At 36.3% G+C, this 19,051-nt stretch overlaps 1 pseudogene; it reads right to left on the bottom strand.

Annotated features, from left to right (window-relative positions):
- LOC117033704 (peroxidasin-like protein) overlaps window positions 1-15,847 on the bottom strand; it is a 144,492-nt pseudogene extending 128,645 nt beyond the window's left edge.
- Window positions 15,848-19,051: the final 3,204 nt, after the last annotated feature.

The following is a 19,051-nucleotide window of genomic DNA, read 5'->3' as shown; positions in this document are numbered from 1 at the left end:
AGAAGTTTTAGAACTGACATTTTGTCTAGACAATGACAAATATCTGTATTAAATGTCAAACAATCAGTAAATTATTAATTCAGAAATTTGAAAAGTAACAGGATCCCACAAGAATTAAATAAGTTCATTGATGTATAGCACTTGGAACACCTGGTAAATGAAGTCACAGGCTTAGCAGGCCCAGCCCAGGTTCCATGACCTGCCATCTTGATGGTGCTGAGATTGATAATGATGTGCCATTCAAAGTCAATGTGGTTCCAGATTCCAAGCTGGAGGCTAATACTAGACCTCCACCTCTATGCTAGGTCACAGGAGTGGTTATAGCCTACATGTCTGCCATGTGTCTCCATGCTTCTCTGTCATTATTGCTCAGCTTAAGGGTGGGGAAGCCCTTAAGGGACTGCTAAAGTCACAGAACTGGAGGGTGTGGTCCATGGTAAATGGTTAATGCCCAAAATGTTAACTAATTTTTATTGGTAATATTAGTATGAATTTAATACAGCTTATTTACTTAAAATAAGAAAAGTCCTCACTAATTTAAAGTCAACTAATGTAACCTTAATCCTCATTCAGTTAAGTTCAATAATTATTTATTGGATTAAAGATATAGTCAAAGTAGAGAATATTATAGGTGGGATGATCACAGGAAGATCATATTACAAAAGCTTGAATGACAAAAAGATAAATGATGGAAGAGGAGGTAATGTAGAAAACAGTGGAAAATAAGCAATGTTAGGAAGAAAAAAACTTGTGATATGTGGTAGTGGGGGTAAAGGAGGAGAGGAGAAAAGAAGAAATCAGGAGAGGTTCAGGCTTCCAGTATATAGGAATATAGACAATATTAAAGGGCTGCTAGAAAGATACAAGATCTTGAGGGGAAAATGAGGAGTTCAGTTTGGAATACATTCATGCTCAATTTTTAACATTTGGAATTGAGAGGACTGTGGGTCAACCAAAATGAAATGTCCAACAGACAATTATATATTCAACTCAGAATTTCAGAGAAAAGAATATAGTTTAGATTATTTTTATACAATTAAAAAAAGTATGTGCATGTTTGTGCTCCAAAATTTTTGTTTAATAAATTCTGTGTCACCATAATTTTAGCCTTGTCTACATATTAGTCTCAATGGTAGTAAGCATTCTGTCATGCAGACATGCCAAAAACTGCTTCCAGACTATTGTTGCACATTTGAATCTATCATAGAAACAGAAATTCTATACCACAGAGGACTCTCAGGAGTGTTCAATTCCACCTTTTTAAATGACAAAATTAATTCCAGTTATGTAAAGTAAGATATCCAGTGGCTGATATCAATAAAGTCTGATTATTTAACCCACAGTTTTTTGTTTTTTTTCCCACTGTCTCACACTTCTAATCTTCAATATAAATGTCTTGTGTCTTCATTTAGACTGAAGCATTTCAAAACCAAGAACTAAGTCTTATATTTCATAGTACTTTACAGTGTGTGTGTGTGTGTATATTTAAAATAAATTGTTTTGAATAAAAATTGATGTTTGGGTTTTTTTCAGTTTAAAGTAAAATGAATAGCATTTACATGCCAAATATGATCTAGAAAAAGAAGTGTGCAGACATGAGTAATATTTGCCAATATAAAACACATTGAGGATAGGAATGGCGGCAGCGGGGCGCACTTTCTGAGTTCTCCTCCGGATCTTATTACAAACGGGACCTATAACCCATCAAAGAACTCTTTGCTCATCACACAGAACAGCTAAGAGACTCGTGGAAGGATTACTTGAAGGTGCGCTAATTGGGTGAGCAGGGGAAGGAAGGAAGGGAGAGGAGTGAAAACGCGCGGGCCCACGGCAAAATCCCGGCCGGCGGCGGCTGCGGCAGCGGAATTCTGGCCTGCTCTGGCGAAAACCGCGATGGCACCCGCAGTTCCAAACACACATGGGAACCCAGGGCAGAACAGAGAACACAAAAACCAGCAGGGCCCAGCTTAAGAGGAACAAGATTCAGCATATCCAGAGGCCATCTCCAGACCAAACCAGAGTACCACCGGGTTTGACCTACAAGTCACACACCCAGAGGGAATTCTCTGCAGGCATAAGAGCCCATAGAGGCCAAACGACTTCTAAGTGGTCAACCCTCACGCAGGAGAACACCCCGCAGTGGTCAGAGCCAAGTCTCACAACGAGTCAGCCTAGGAGTTAACCCCACCTACTCACAGGCGAAAAGCAATTAAAGATCTTCTTGAACAGGACAATATACAAAACACAAGAGTCACCTTTGGAGCACATGCAGAGGACAAGAACAAAGTAGTGCAAGTCAAATATAAAGGACATATACTAGAAGATAACCTAGCAAGAACTAAGAACTCTAGGGGATCTACCTAAGACATCAAAGCAAACACAGAGAGTCAGCTACAATGGGGAAACAAAGATACATGTCCCCAAATAAAAGAACAGAAGAATCCTCCACAACTGGAACCAAATGAAGCAGAGGAAACCAACCTTTCAGAGACAGAGTTCAGAACACTGGTGATAAGAATGTTTAAGGAGCTTAGAGAAGACATAAAGAAGGATGTAGAAATCATAACGAACAACCAGTTAGAACTAAAGAACACAATTACCGAAATTAAGAACTCACTTGAAGGAATTACCAGCAGGTTAGATGAAACAGAGGATCGAAACAGCGACTTAGAAGACAAGGTAGCAGAGATAACCCAAACGGAACAACAGAAAGAAAAAAGAATAAAAAGCAATGAGGATGGCTTAAGAGACCTCTGGGATAACATCAAGCCCAACAACATGTGCATCATAGGAATACCAGAAGGTGAAGAGAGGAAGCAAGGGATTGAGAACATATTTGAAGTAATAATGTCCGAAACTTCTCCAACCTGATGAAGGAAACCAACATACAAGCCCAGGAAGTGCAGAGAGTTCCAACCAGGATAAATCCAAACAGGTCCACACCAAGACACATTATAGTTAAAATGGCAAAGCTTAAAGACAAAGAGAGAATCCTAAAAGCAGCAAGAGAAAGACAGCGGGTTACATACAAGGGAACTCCTATAAGACTATCAAACAACTTTTCTACAGAAACATTGAAGGCCAGGAGGGAGTGGCAGGAAATACTCAAAGTGATGGAAAGCAAAGGCCTACAACCTAGATTACTTTATCCAGCAAGGCTATCATTTAAAGTTGATGGAGAGATAAAGAGCTTTCCAGAAAAAAATAAGCTAAAGGAATTTATTACCACCAAGCTAGCATTGCAAGAAATACTAAAAGGACTTCTGTAAATAGAAGAAAGATTGAAACAATCTAACTACAAATTTAAAAATGGCAATAACTATGTACCTATCAATAATCACTTTAAATATAAACGGATTAAATGCTCCAATCAAGAGACATAGGGTGGCTGACTGGATAAGAAAGCAAGACCCTTGTATATGCTGTATACAAGAGACTCACCTCAGAACAAAAGACACACACAGGCTGAAAGTGAAGGGTTGGAGTAAGGTATTTCATGCAAATGGAAATGAGAAAAAAGCTGGAGTTGCAATACTTATATCTGACAAAATAGACTTTAAAATGAAGAACATATTAAAAGATAAAGATGGGCACTATATAATAATAAAGGGATAGATCCAACAAGAGGACATAACCCTAGTAAACATCTATGCACTCAACATAGGAGCACCTAAATATATAAAACAGATACTGACTGACATAAAGACAGAGATCAACAGTAACACTATCATAGTAGGGGACTTCAACACACCTCTGACAACAAGGGACAGGTCTTCCGGACAGAAAATCAATATGGAAACAACAGCCTTAAATGATACATTGGACCACTTGGATTTAATCAATCTTTTCAGAGCATTTCACCCCAATGCTGCAAAATACACGTTTTTCTCAAGCGCACATGGAACATTTTCCAAGATAGACCATATGTTAGGCCACTAAACAAGTCTTGATAAATTTAAGAAAACTGAAATCATGCCAATTGTCTTCTCTGATCACAGTGCTATGAAATTAGAAATGAACTACAGGAAAAAAACTGGAAGACACACCAATTCATGGAGGCTGAATAACTTATTACTAAATAATGAATGGGTCAAGCAGGAGATCAAGGAAGAAATCAAAAGATATCTCGAGACAAACGAAAATGAAAACACGACGACCCAAAATCTATGGGATGCCGCGAAAGCAGTCCTAAGAGGGAAATTCATAGCATTGCAGGCCTACCTAAAGAAACAAGAAACATCACTAATCAACAGTTTATCTTCACACTTAAGGGATCTGGAAAAAGAACAGCAAAATAAGCCCAAAGGGAGCACAAGGAAGGAGATAATAAAGATCAGAGCAGAAATAAATGAAATAGAAACCAGAAAAACAATACAAAAGATCAATGAATCCAAGAGTTGATTCTTAGAGAAGATAAACAAAATTGATAAACCTTTAGCCAGACTCATTAAAAAAAAAAGAGAGAGAGGACCCAAATTAATAAACTCAGAAATGAAAGAGGAGAAGTGACAACAGACACCGCAGAAATACAAAAAATTTTAAGAAATTACCATGAGCAACTATATGCCAACAAATTTGACAATCTGGAAGAAATGGACAATTTTCTAGAGGCGTACAACCTTCCAAGGCTAACTCAAGAAGAAACAGAAAACCTGAATAGACTGATTACCACCACGGAAATTGAATCAGTAATCAACAATCTCCCAACAAACAAAAGCCCTGGACCAGATGACTTTACAGGTGAATTTTACAAAACGTTCAAAAAAGAATTATCGCCTATTCTCAAGCTCTTCCAAAAAATCCAGAAGGAAGGAAGACTCACAAACACTTTTTACGAAGCCACTATCACCCTGATCCCAAAATCAGACAAAGACACCACAAAAAAAGAAAACTACAGGCCGCTATGTCTAATGAACATAGATGCAAAAATCCTCAACAAAATATTAGCGAACAGAATTCAGCAATACATTAAAAAGATCATACGCCATGATCAAGTGGGATTCATCCCTGGTATGCAAGGGTGGTTCAACATCCGCAAATCAATTAATGTGATACACCACATTAACAAAATGAAAAATGAAAATCACATGATCATATCAATAGATGCAGAAAAAGCATTTGATAAAATCCAACAGCCACTTATGGTAAAAACCCTTAAGAAAGTGGGAATAGAGGGATCATATCTCAACATAATAAAGGCCATATATGACAAACCCACAGCTAACATCATACTCAATGGGGAAAAGCTAAAACCATTCCCCCTAAGATCAGGAACAAGGCAAGGTTGCCCACTATCTCCACTTCTATTCAACATAGGGCTGGAACTTCTAGCCACAGCAATCAGAGAAGAAAAAGAAATAAAAGGCATCCAAATTAGTAAGGAGGAAGTAAAATTATCATTATATGCAGATGATATGATACTATATAAAGAGAACCCTAAAGACTCCACCAAGAAGCTATTAGAGCTCATATATGAATTTAGTAAAGCAGCAGCGTACAAAATTAATATTCAGAAATCAGTTGCATTTGTATATACCAATAATAAAACATCAGAAGGAGAAATTAAAAGAAAAAAAAAACAATCTCATTTACAATGGCTCCAAAGACTATAAAATACCTGGGAATAAATTTAACCAAAGAAGTAAAATATCTGTACTCAGAAAATTATAAGACACTGAAGAAAGAAATGAAAGAAGATATAAATAGATGGAAACACATATCATGTTCATGGATAGGAAGAATTAATATAGTTAAAATGTCCATACTGCCTAAGGCAATATACATATTCAACGCAATTCCTATCAAACTGCCAACGACATTTTTCACAGAAATAGAACATATAATCCTAAAATTTATATGGGACCATAAAAGACCCCATATAGCCTCAGCAATCTTGAGAAATAAGAACAAAGTGGGAGGTATAACAATACCTGACTTCAAATTATACTACAAGGCTACAGTAATCAAAACAGCATGGTACTGGCATAAAAACAGACACATAGATCAATGGAACAGAATAGAGAGTCCAGAAATAAATCCATGCCTATATGGCCATTTAATCTACGACAATGGAAGCAAGAATGTACGGTGGGGTAAAGACAGTCTATTCAATAAATGGTGCTGGGAAACCTGGACAGACACATGCGAAAAAATGAAGATGGACCACCTCCTTACACTATATACAAAAATAAATTCAAAATGGCTTAAAGACTTAAATATAAGATCTGAAACCATAAAACTCCTAGAAGAAAATATACGAAGAAACTTCACAGACATTACCCGGAGTAAGATTTTTACTGATATATCCCCTCGTGCGAGGGAAGTAAGAGAAAAAATAAACATGTGGGATTATATCAAACTAAAAATTTTTTCACAGCAAAGGAAACCATCAATAAAACAAAAAGGGATCCTACTGAATGGGAAAAGATATTTGCCAATGATATATCTGATAAGGGATTAATATCACAAATCTATAAAAAACTCACTCAACTCAACTCCAAAAAAACAAACGACCCAATTAAAAAATGGGCAGAGGACTTGAAGAGACATTTTTTTAAAAAGGACATATAGATTGCAAACAGACATATGAAGAAATGCTCAACCTCACTAACCATCAGAGAAATGCAAATAAAAACCACAATGAGATACCACCTCACCCCAGTCAAAATGGCTATCATCAATCAATCAACAAACAACAAGTGCTGGTGCGGATGTGAAGAAAAGGGAATGCTAGTGCACTGTTGGTGGGATTGTAGATTGGTGCAGCCAGTATGGAAAACAGTATGGAGGTATCTCAAAAATCTGAGGATGGAACTACCCTATTATCCAGTAATTCCACTCCTAGGTATCTATCCGAAGGAATACAAAACTCCAATTCAAAAATCTTTATGCATGCCTATGTTTATTGCAGCACTATACACAATAGCCAAGACATGGAAACAACTGAAATGCCCATCGGTAGATGACTGGATTAAGAAACTGTGGTACATTTATACAATGGAGTACTACACAGCCATAAAGAAAAAAGAAGTCTTACCATTTGCAACAATATGGATGGACCTAGAGAACATGATGTTAAGTGAAATAAGTCAGACAGAGAAAGATAAGTACCATATGATCTCACTTATATGCGGAATCTAAAGAAAAGAATAAGTGAATGAACTAATCAGAAACAGTTTTAGAGACAAAGAGGAAAAACTCAGGGTTGCTAGATGGGTGGGGGGGTGGGGGTAAGGGGGAAGGTGAGGCGATTAGAAAACAATCAGTAACCACAAGATGGCCACAGGGTTTTTAAAATTAATCTGGGGAACATAATCAATAATGTTGTAAAGATTTTGTAGGTATACGATAGACTTGTGTCCCATTTGGGAGACCATCTCAGGGAAGATGTAGATGCCTGATCACTGCACTGTACACCTGAAGCTGAACAATAATGAATTCCAACTGTAATATTATATATATATATATATATATATATATATATATGTATATATAGGTATGTATACATTTACAAGAGGCAGAGTACAGCATTGGGAGTGGAGATAGTGGAAATGGGATGGCTTGGTGCGATGTCAGAGAGATAGTGGATGGGGGGGGTCCACAGTATGAGGGATATAAATGATAAACTTCTAAGTAAAAAAACAAAACAAACAAACAAAAAAAACTCATAGACACAGACAATAGTTTAGTGGTTACCAGAGGGTAAGGGGGTGGGGGGTGGGAGATGAGGTTAAGGGGGATCAAATATATGGTGATGGAAGGATAACTGACTCTGGGTGGTGAACACAGAATGGGATTTATAGATGATGTAATACAGGACTGTACACCTGAAATCTATGTAATTTTACTAACCATTGTCACCCCAATATATTAAAAAAAAAAAAAACACACACAAAAAAACCACATTGAGGTCATCCTAAACAAAAGGATAAGTTTCCAGTAAATACTATTTCAGCCTTATTGGTCATTTAAATCCATTAAAACTATTAAAAATCTATTAAATCTATAAAAAATAAACATCCTTTAAAAAATACAACTTGTGGAAACTTTCTTTGGCTATTAGAAATGCCTTGCTTTGAACATTGGTCACTGAAATGTACCTTTTATAAATAATGCTCATATTTTGCGTAAATTTCTATTGTGTAGTTTTCATTGTTTTCGATTATTTCCTATGGTTATATTCCCCAATTCAGAACAGAAACTGGGAAAGCATAATTCTCTTTGTATCGCTTATTACACAGTGAGAGGACTTACAACATTCCATAATTATTAAGTGAGGGCAAGAAAATTGGAAAATTTTCCTATAACATGTGGGCGTTTTCCTTTAATTAGGATTACCTGGTCAATCTAAGAGTCTAAGTCATAAAATGTTCTATAGATGATATTTTATATTGACACATTTCTCCTATTGTGCTAATTTGGGTTATGTAAACACACACACACACACACACACACACACACACACACACACACACTCCTTGTCTGAAATCTTAAACTTACACAAACCTTTTAAATTTATATAGTTATATTTTCCTCCTTTTATAAAAAAAAAACACTTCTAATATTATTAAATTTATTTATTTTCCTTATGTTGATATATAAATGTCTCTAGAGCAAAAATTTTTTTATTTTGATACAATAACTCTTTTTTTGTATTATACCTACAGCCTAATTTTTCTGTTTTCTACACAATAGAGCAGATTATTGATAAATACTACCTATCACTGCGTTAAAATCTGTAGAGCAATTAATACATTTTAATCTGAATGTTTTACTTTTAATGTACATGTATAAGATCATTAAATTTCAGTTAACCACAATGAAAGTCTTATTGGAGGTTCTAAAATGTTCGCCACTGTGATTACAATGTTTGTGTGCATGTGGCAGAGCAAAAGAGACAGGGAAAGAATAAGAGGCAGAGAGAAAATGTTTATTTGATTGTTTGTTTATTTGTTTGTTTAGGAGAGAGATTTTTAGCATCTCTAGAACATAAATTTTAAATTAACTTTTTTCCAGATGCCTCAAGGATATTTTTTGTAGGTCTCATAAATAGTTGAATAGCACAGAGAGACCTTCACAAATTTATAAAAAGAAAACAACTCACATAGATTTTTAAATCAGGAAAAACATGAAATTATAGAGGATAGCTGAGTAAGACTAAGATTATGTAACATTAAGAAATTCTGAGTAATAAGGAATCCCTATCCTTACTAGAATAAATATTTGCTGGTTACTAGCTACATTATTATAATTTTAAGAAAAATGTTCTACAGAGAATAGGTTTTACTATACAGTATAGTAAATACATAAAAATTGATGTGCTATTAATGAAAAGATACACTTTATATGAAATACCCAAGCACATGGGATATTCATGTTTGTTGCGTCAGAAGAATTTGCCGGTGGAAGATTATGAAATTAGCATGCTATACGATAGAAAAATAGTGACATCTTTATGGATGTGATTTGTTTAAATACTTTTAAGCAGGCCTGTGTTTACAATGAAAAGAGCACTGAATATCCTTTGTAGACCTACAAGAGCTGGAAAAACTAAAAAGGATAAATAATTTGCAAAACTGTATTTGTGAAATCTGCCCATTTCTAAGGAGATCAAAAAATGAGCATAATTCAAAACAGCACCCCATACGCTTGTAGCTGAACTCATTTATTTCCACTTCTGATTGTCAAAAAGGCCAAAACTCCTAAAATCATCTGTAAGAAAAGCAACTCTGATGCTTTGATGTCAACTCACACGTGCAGACATAATGTGCTTTTCTGGAATGCTTTCCCCACTTGGAGAACAAATCAATCATCATGACACCCTGTTTCCATTTCTATAACCACAACAGAGGTTTTAGTTCAGTCTACTTGAGTCTGGCCACAAACGAACTGTCTTACATCTAATATGAAATGATTAATCGAAAACAGGACTTTATTTTTTATAACATAATGACAATCAAATTTGTAAACAATCATCATTTATAATCAATTACAGAGGGCTACAGCTATATAACCAGATTCATGATAAAATGTTTAAAAATGGCAATTTTGGCCAATTATAAATGCTTCCAAATATTAAGATATTTGTCCTCATAGTGGCAAATCTTACCTACAAGTTTGACTGACTGATTGATTTTTAATTTTAATGTAGGATTAAATAAAAGGTGACATGGCCTTTTATGTTTAAATACATGGTAAATTCCATTTATCCTTAAATCTCTGCCTGCACATTTATTTGGCTATGAATATTCTTATATTCTATAAGTTTCATTTCTTAAGAAAACATGATATACATTTGCAAATCATTATTATTTATGGTCTCTTTTGGCACTGTTATTTTAGTGTTTGGTACCTATTAACATAGTTTACACTTAAGAACTCAGATTTTTTTAAAAAAAAATTAAAACAGCTGTGATTTAACATTAACGTGTTTGATTTAAAAGAATGGATAAGTAACTGGGTAGTAAGAATACAAGCTGTTCAAAAACATTTATTTGGGTATTGAAGGAGGAGCTATAAATACTTACCAATGATTGTGAGAAACATGTTGGCCACGAGGCCAAATGAATTCCAAGTCACACATTCATATCTTCCTTGGTCAGCTTGCCCTGCATCATAGATGGTTAGCATGCCTCCACTCCTGACGTGGAATTTACCACTATCTGAACACCTGCCTAGGGAGTGAAAAAGAATTGTCAACTGGGAGAAAATGTGATTTCTTATAAAATAACATCTTTACATTTTGTTTGATATAGATTTTTTTGTTCAGTGAATATCTATTAAGTGTCCACTATGTGTCAAGCACTAAATGAGGTATTATATGAGTCTAATGGAGAGTAGAAAAGAGAGAGAGAGATGTTTTCAGGAAGTGGGGTTTCTCTCTCTCTCTCTCTCAATCATTGTAATAAATATGATACTCAAATGTTCAGTCATGTACTTATTTAATATGATGATTATTTTATAATTGTCATTCTAATGGAAGAATATATACAGTTTATCCATATTCTTTTTACTTCTAAAAAAGAATTCTACCAACAATAAAAAGAAAATTTGAAAAGGAGAAAAATGTTCACAAATCTACCACATAAAAACATCAAAACAGTTTCATCTTTCTCATTTTTCTTCTATTTCTTCATATGTACTCATAAGTTTTGTATCACTGTACGGTTTTTATATATCAGTTTCTCAATTAAAATTATACCTTAAAAGATAAAAATAGCTACATTGTATATGTAATACTATTAAAGTGCATTCATTTATGGTTAACATGGATTTATTTACTTTTCTTTGTTATGCCATTAATTTAGAAAGGAAAAGAAATTGGCTTTATGAGACTGCACTTGGAGTGGAGTAGGGATGGAGATGTCTCTATCCTGCCCCAGCCCCAAAGACTTACAGGAAACTGAGGATGGGAGCTACTATTTCAAAAGTATTTATATTCCAGTGATGTCCTACAGGCCAGAATGTAGCCACAGAAGTTTTGAGTGAAAAAAAAAAATGTTTAATAGATCTTCAGATTCTCACATCTGTCTTTGGTCATTGCTACAAAACAAGTCCAAGATAATGGGTAGCTGGTAACTCAAGGTAGTGAATAAGAATAAGTGGCAGGGACATACCAGATGGAAGGGCACACTGAAAGAGATCAGATCTATATAGAAGGGGTATGAGGCAAACAGGTGCACTGCAGTAGGATCTAGAGGGTCCTCCCTTCTGGACAAGTCCCTCCACTTCCTTCTAATAGACCACTGCTGCATCTTCTTTCCAAAGTTGTTCCCTTCCCCTCTCTTCTCCTTACTTGCTGCCAGAACTCTTGGGTTAGACCTACAGTTCTACAATTTTCCCTTAGAGTCTTTGAGCTAGCAGATAGCTTTCCAATAAATTCCTTATCTGCTTGTTTTAGGTAGTTTCTGTTGCTCATAGCAAATGTATCCTAACACATATCCTTTCAAATTTGTGAATTGAAGAGGATTGTTATGAAGATTAAACGTGATAGTGTATGTAATATGTCTGGTATATAGTCAGCCATCAATCAGTTTGTTTATGATTAGAAGCTACCTTTTAGGAATTAGACTCTGAGATATTTTGCTGATAAGATTATATGATAGATAAAGCATTTAGTAGATTATCAAACAATGCTTTAGATACAGACCAAAATGTATTTTTTTCACATTTTCTATTTTAGCTTAAAAACATTTGAATTATACAATAGTAAATTAAAATGAAATTATAAAAAAATATTCAGACTATTAACAGAACATAGACCTAAAGTTTCAAATTTAAGACCATTAAACTTACTCTTTATAGAGAACTGCATACGATTCTTAGCTTCAGTACAAAAGAAGTGAGCCACCAAAAAATATAAGGCCTTATTGCCATATAGCAACAAAAAATAATAATAAACCAAATAGTTTTGAAAAGCAACTTTCAAAAATTTTACATTTTGTCAATATTTTCCATAAAAATGGCCATTCGGGAGTATGCAATTTCATTTATTTGTAAGACTACCAGAATCTGAGACCCATTATTTTATTTTGATTAAAAAAATTAATCAATTATGTTGAAATAATATGGGAGTAAAGGAGTAAGGGAATAAGATATGTAAAGAGTTATTATTTTACTAAAGTCACTCAAGTTTTGAACCCAGGGCAGTACTTTTTTCATGTAACTTTGTTTTAATACCAAGCTTTTCATTCCCTTCTTGTATCAGTTAATGGCTACTTCTGAGTTATTAATGCAAATTTGTTTCTTGCTAGCCATGAAAACTCTTAATTTATAATAACAAGAGCAATTTTTCCTTAGAAAAATTTAGTTATGCTTATGAAGCTATTATGACCAAGCAAATGAGAAAGGATAAATTCAAAGCCCTGAACCAAAATCAGATATATTTGCTTAAAAAAAAAAATAAGCAGGAAATAAACCTCTTTTAATGTAAAATTATTACTTGCTAGCAAAAATCACAATAGTAAAAAACTCAATATGATAACTATTACCTCTGTTTCAGTGGGTCAATACATCTGTCAGTGTATTTAATATTACTGTACTTTTAGTTGAGCTCTTGTTCCAAGTTATTATGGGCTATGGTTCTCCTTGAGCATGAAATGAAATGTTTATATTCTTTCCAACTTCTACACTTGTGTCCTGAGGTAGTTCAGTAAATACTGGGAGAACTGTGAAAACAAACAAAATTAAACCCATGTTAATATCATGTTTTTGTCAATATGTGACAGCCATGTCAAACAGTATATATCTGAATACTATATTGGTTAGCCACACTAGTTTTTTCAAAAAAAGTCAATTACTAATAGCCAAGATATGGAGGCATCCTGGGAGTCCATCAATGGATGAATGCATAAAGAACACGTGGTGCATATATACAATGGTACATTACTCAGCCAGAAAAAAAATAATAAAATCTTGTCATCTGAAACAACATGGATGGACCTAGGGAGTATTTTGCTGAGTGGAGTAAGTCAGACAGAGACAGACAAATGTCATATGATTTCACTTACATGTGGAACCTAAAGAACAAAATAAATGAACAAACAAACTCACAGATACTAAGAATATTTTGAGTTGCCAGATGGGAGGCGGGTTGGGGGGATGGCTAAAAAAGGGGAAGGGATTAAAAAGTATAAATTGGCAGTTACAAAATAGTCATGCGGATGTAAAATATAGCATAAAGAATATAGCCAATGATAGTGTAATAACTATGGTGAGCCATTCATAAGTTATATAAGTGTTTAATCACTATACTGTACACCTGAAATTAATGTAATATTGTATGTCAACTACAATTGAAAATTTTTTAAAAAAAGTTCAAAAATCAATTACTTGGACATCTGAGAAAATAATAAACATTAAACCCAGGGTAGTGGCAATTAAGGTAGAGGAGAGAGCAGATAAAAAGGAAGAGGAATGCACACAGTTTTTAACCATATTTATTTCTTAATTTAAATAGTGGGTACAGAGATTTTCATTATTCTTTCCCAGTATCTTTTTGTAAGTCTGTAGTAAAGATACATGGTAACACCAAATATTTATTGTTGGCTAAAATTGAAAGGATTCAATCTTACTTTATGTCTTCATAAAACACAAACTACATAACTCACCTAATGTGAAAGAGTTTATTGAAATAGCCCTATAACTATTAAGGAAATTGAATTAATAATTGTTTAAACTCCCAAAAAATAAATCTCCAGGAAAAAAAAAAAACTTTAATAGAGAATTCTATCCAACAATTTAAAAAAATTAACACCAATTCTATACAATCTTGTCTAGAAAATAAAAGAGCATGTTTACTGACTCTTTTGAGGAAGTTTAGGCTGATACAAAACCAGATAAAGGGAGTACCAAAAAGAAAAAAGACCAAAAAAAAAGAAAAACCTACAGACCACTACCTCTCATGAACATAGACACAAAAATCATTAACAAAGTACTGGCAAATAAAATTCATCAATATAAAAATATTTATACACCATGACCAACTAGAATTTATTCGGGGATGAAAGACTGGTTCAATATTTGAAAATCAGTTAATAGAATCTACCATACTAACATCTAAAGAAGAAAAGTCATATGATAATACCAATTAATGCAAAAAAGTTACCTCACTTCACTCAACACTCATTTATAAAACAAAATCTCTCAGAAAAAATAAGAGTAGAACTTACACAATTTTTAAATGCACGTAGATTAAAAAAAAAAAAAATCCTACCAAAAACTTTCTACTTAATGGTTAAAGAGTGAACGCTTTCCCTCTCAGAAAGCAAACAAGGCAAGGATGTCTGCTCTCACCTCTCTTATTCAACATAGTGCTGGAAGTTTCAGCCGGTATAATATGGAAGGAAAAGGACATTGGAGGCATGCAAATTAGAAAAAAAAGAAATAAAACTGTCCCTTTCTGCAGATAATATTACTGTGTATGTAGAAAATTCTAAGAAATCTACAACAATACTTCAAAGTGAGCTTAGTAAAACTGTAGGATACAAGATAAATGTGTGTGTGTGTGTGTGTGTGTGTGTGTGTGTATTCAAGCAATAAACATACAGACCCAGAAAGTTTAAAAATGATTTAAAAGTGTTAAAAAAATAAAATAATTAGGCATAAATCTAACAAAGTGTATATAGCACTTGTGTGCTGAAAACTACAAAATGCTGATGTAAGAAATCAAATAAAATCTAAATAAATGAAAAGACATACGCATATCATATTCATTGATTGGAAGTCTCAAGATAGAACTCTCAAGAAGATGTCATTTCTCCACAAACCGATGTTAAGTTTAATGCAATTCCTATCAAAATTACAGCAAGAGGGGGAGGAGCTAAAATGGTGGAATAGGTGGGCACTGTGACAACTGTCTCCCAGTATCACACCAAAATTATAGATAATTTATACAACATTCAGCTTCGGGATTCATCTGAACGTTAGCTGAACAGAACCACTAAATTAAGGATTTAAAGAAGAGGCCACTCGGAGACAGGTAGGAGGGGTGGAGACGTGAGGAAGGCCGAGAGAGAGAGGGTGAATGGGAGAGACATCTCAGTGGGGGAGGCTTCCCCTGCTGGGGGAGAGACCCTCCAACCCCAGCTGGGCTCCCCAGCACAGAGTTCCTCTGCTGAGAAGGGGATTTCCATGATAGCTGGCAGTAGAAATCAGTGAGGAATCTCTTTGCTCAATTTCGTGGGGCAGAGGGTGGCTAAAGGTCCAGTTGCCCTCCTGTGGAGCTGGCACACGAACTCACCGTGGTCCCTGGCAGAGAGAGTGGCACCGAGGGGTTAGTGCCCATGAGACTGTGGAGAAGGACTGAACTGAGCTCCTTTGGGGCGGGAGTTGGAGGTTTTGAGACCATTGTTTCCCCTGTGTGGAGCCAGCACACGAGTGGATTACAGGATGGCACCATTCTTTTAGGGTTAAGCCCTCCCACAGAGAGTCAGGTTCGGGTCCACATAAGTCTGGTGGAATCGACAAAGGCGTAAGCGTGTGCGCGTGCATGCTACCTTGGGTCCCCGCTCTCCATACAGCTTATTTAGCATTGCCAGGATCAGGCCTGACTATGGGGCAATCTCCCCCACAGGCTGTTGGTTGAGACAGGCAGAGACTGAGAGTTTTCCCTAGACTGTTGGGCCGGGAGCTGTGCTGTGGCGCTATCTGGCCAAGGCGTTCCTGGTGCGTTTGTGCAGGCTGGTTTCTGGTACAGGAGTGCACGCTGCTCTGACTTTGTGTGGGCCACTTGATGCCTTGGGTGCCTGCCCTGCCCACCTAGAGCTGAGTTGCCGGGGGCACCCTGGGTCTCTGGTGGCCAGCCCCACCTTCACAGGCCACAGAGCCTTTTTGCAGCAGCAGACAGCCCGCTGCAACCTATGGGGATTTTGGGGGATGAGCACAGCCCCAGAGCCCACCGCAGCTAATTGCAGGCAGCTCAAAGGAGCCTTCGAGCCTGAGAGGGAGGCTGGCACACACCACACTGGGCCCTTGCCTTCCACACAGCTGGTGCTGAGTCACCCCGAGATTCTCTATTACTGAGCTAGTGACCTGTAGATTAAAGAGGGAGTAAACCCTTTGATTTTTTTTCTCCTCTTTTTACTACCTCTCCTTTTTTATATAATTACCATATTTTTTCCTTTTTCTTTTTTATCCTTTTTTTCTTTGCTTTTCTTTTTTTCTCTTTCATCTTTTTGGTCCTTTTTCTTTTCCTTTAGTCTGTTTTCTTTTTTTGTTTGTTTTTGTTGTTGTTTGTCTTGTTATTTCTTTGGGAACTGTTTTTCTGACTTGTTCTGCTGTTTTTGTTTCTTTTATACATTTTTGTTTCTCCTGTTTGTGTTTGTCATGTTTTTGTGGGGGTGTATTTGTTTTTTGGTGTTGTTGGTTTGACTTGCTTTGTTTCTGTTTTGCGAAGTGGGCATGGTCCAGGAGCTGAGACTACACTGAATTTGTAGAAACCACTGACCACAGCCTTTAGACACCTGTAACACCACCTCTCTCACCTACAGCTGTATTGCCAGGGGCACTCTGGGTGCCTGGGTTATTGGCTCCACCCCCACGAACTGTGGAAAAGGTTTTTGTACAACAGCAGACAATCTGCAGAGACCTGGGGACATCTTGGTAGTGTTCAGTGACCCCAAACTTGAACCACAGCCACTTGGGAGCAGTTCTTAGGAATGTGTGAGCTTGACGCAGAGGCTGGCTGCAGTGCCCTCGGGGTGTTGTACAAGGGGGTCACAGGCCAAGTACTGGCATAAGATCTGAACCTACATTAACATTGTAAAACCCACTAGTCTCATTTTGTGAGTCACTTGAACTCCATCCTGCCCAGTTAGTGTGCATCACTGAGAGCACCCTCAACACCAGGTCAACCAGCCAGACACAGGCTCCTAAGGAGCCTCTTTCAACAGTTGAGCTGTACAGGCAACTAACAGGTGACAACAGGCCTTGGGGCCCCGGGCCATTTTGCTAAACTGCCCCAGGATCAATATTGGTGGCAGCCAGCCTCAGATCACAGAGGCCACCACCACATGTCTCCAGGCCCAGTACAGGCAGCAGCCAACCACATACAGCTTTGAGTCACCTACCAGGTAGCCAAGGGCCTCTAACAGACAGGGCTGAAACAGCCCTGAGTGGAAGCCCCATCCAAGAGATACCAGAAACACACCCAGAGGCCAGCATCAGACCAAACCCGAGCATTACCTGGTTGAACATTCAAATAGTGCTCTCAAAGGGAATTCTTTATAGGTGCAAGAGCCTACAGTGGCCAAGCCTCCACTGAGGGGTCAACCTCCACACAGCAGCTCATACACTGTGAACAGAGCTAATTACCCAGGTAATGAACCTGAGGGTCTGTCCCACCCTTTGACAAGCCAAAAGCAATTAAAGATCAACTTCAACAGCAACACCTCTAGAACACATAGGACAGGAGAATTTATTTGCACACTAAATGTGCAAATAGAGTGTAAAGGACACACACTACATAAGGCCACCCAGCAAAGACTGAAAAACATAGGTGATTTACCTAATACATCAAAGCAATCATAGAGCAACAGGCAGAATAAGGAAACAAAGAAACACGTCCCAAATAAAAGACCAGAAGAAACCTCTAGAAATGTAACTAAATGAAACAGAGGCAACCAACATATCATAGACAGAGTTTAGAACACTGATGATAAGAATGTTTAAGGAACTTAGTGAAAACCTTGACAAAGAGATAACAAACATAAAGAAGGATACAGAAATCATAAATAATAATCAAAGAATACAATAGAATTAAAGAATATGGTAACTGAAATAAAGAACACACTCAAAGGTGTTACCAGCAGATTAGATGAAGCAGAGGAGCAAATCAGCAATTTAGAAGACGAGTTAACAGAAATCAATCAATCAATCAGAACAACAAAAATAAAAAAGAATAAAAAACAATGAAAATAGTTTAAGAGATCTATGGGACAATATCAAGTGCAACAATGTCATATCATAGGAATACCAGAAGTAGAACAGAGGAAGCAAGGGATCGAGAACATATTTGAAGAAATAATGACCAAAAAGATCCCTAACCTGGTGAAGTAAATTGACATACAACGCCAGGAAGCACAGAGCGTTCCAAACAAGATGAACCCAAAGAGGACCATACCAAGACACATCATAGTTAAAATTGCAAATATTAAAGAAAAAGAGAATCTAAAAGCAGCAAGAGAAAGACAGAAGGTTACATACAAGGGAATACCTATAAGACTCTACTGACTTTTCCACAGAAACTCTGCAGGCCAAAAGGGAGTGGCAGGAAATATGCAAAGTGATGGGAAAAAAAAAAAAAAAAAAGACCTACAACCTAGACTGCTCTACCCAGCAAGGCTATCATTTAAAATTGAAGGAGAGAAAGAGCTCCAAGGAAAGAATAAGGTAAAGAAATTCATCACCACCAAGGCAGCATTGCAGGAAATGTTAAAAGAGCTTTGTTGAACAGAAGAAAGGTGAAAACAAACTAACAAAGGAAGATCAGAAATATGAATAACAAAATGGCAATAAATATGTACCTATCAATAATCACTTTAAATGTGAATGG

Source organism: Rhinolophus ferrumequinum, chromosome 14, assembly GCF_004115265.2.
Source record: "Rhinolophus ferrumequinum isolate MPI-CBG mRhiFer1 chromosome 14, mRhiFer1_v1.p, whole genome shotgun sequence".
NCBI lineage: Eukaryota > Metazoa > Chordata > Mammalia > Chiroptera > Rhinolophidae > Rhinolophus > Rhinolophus ferrumequinum.
The sequence above is the reverse complement of the archived record's forward strand: the minus strand, read 5'-3'. Positions and strand labels throughout refer to the sequence as shown.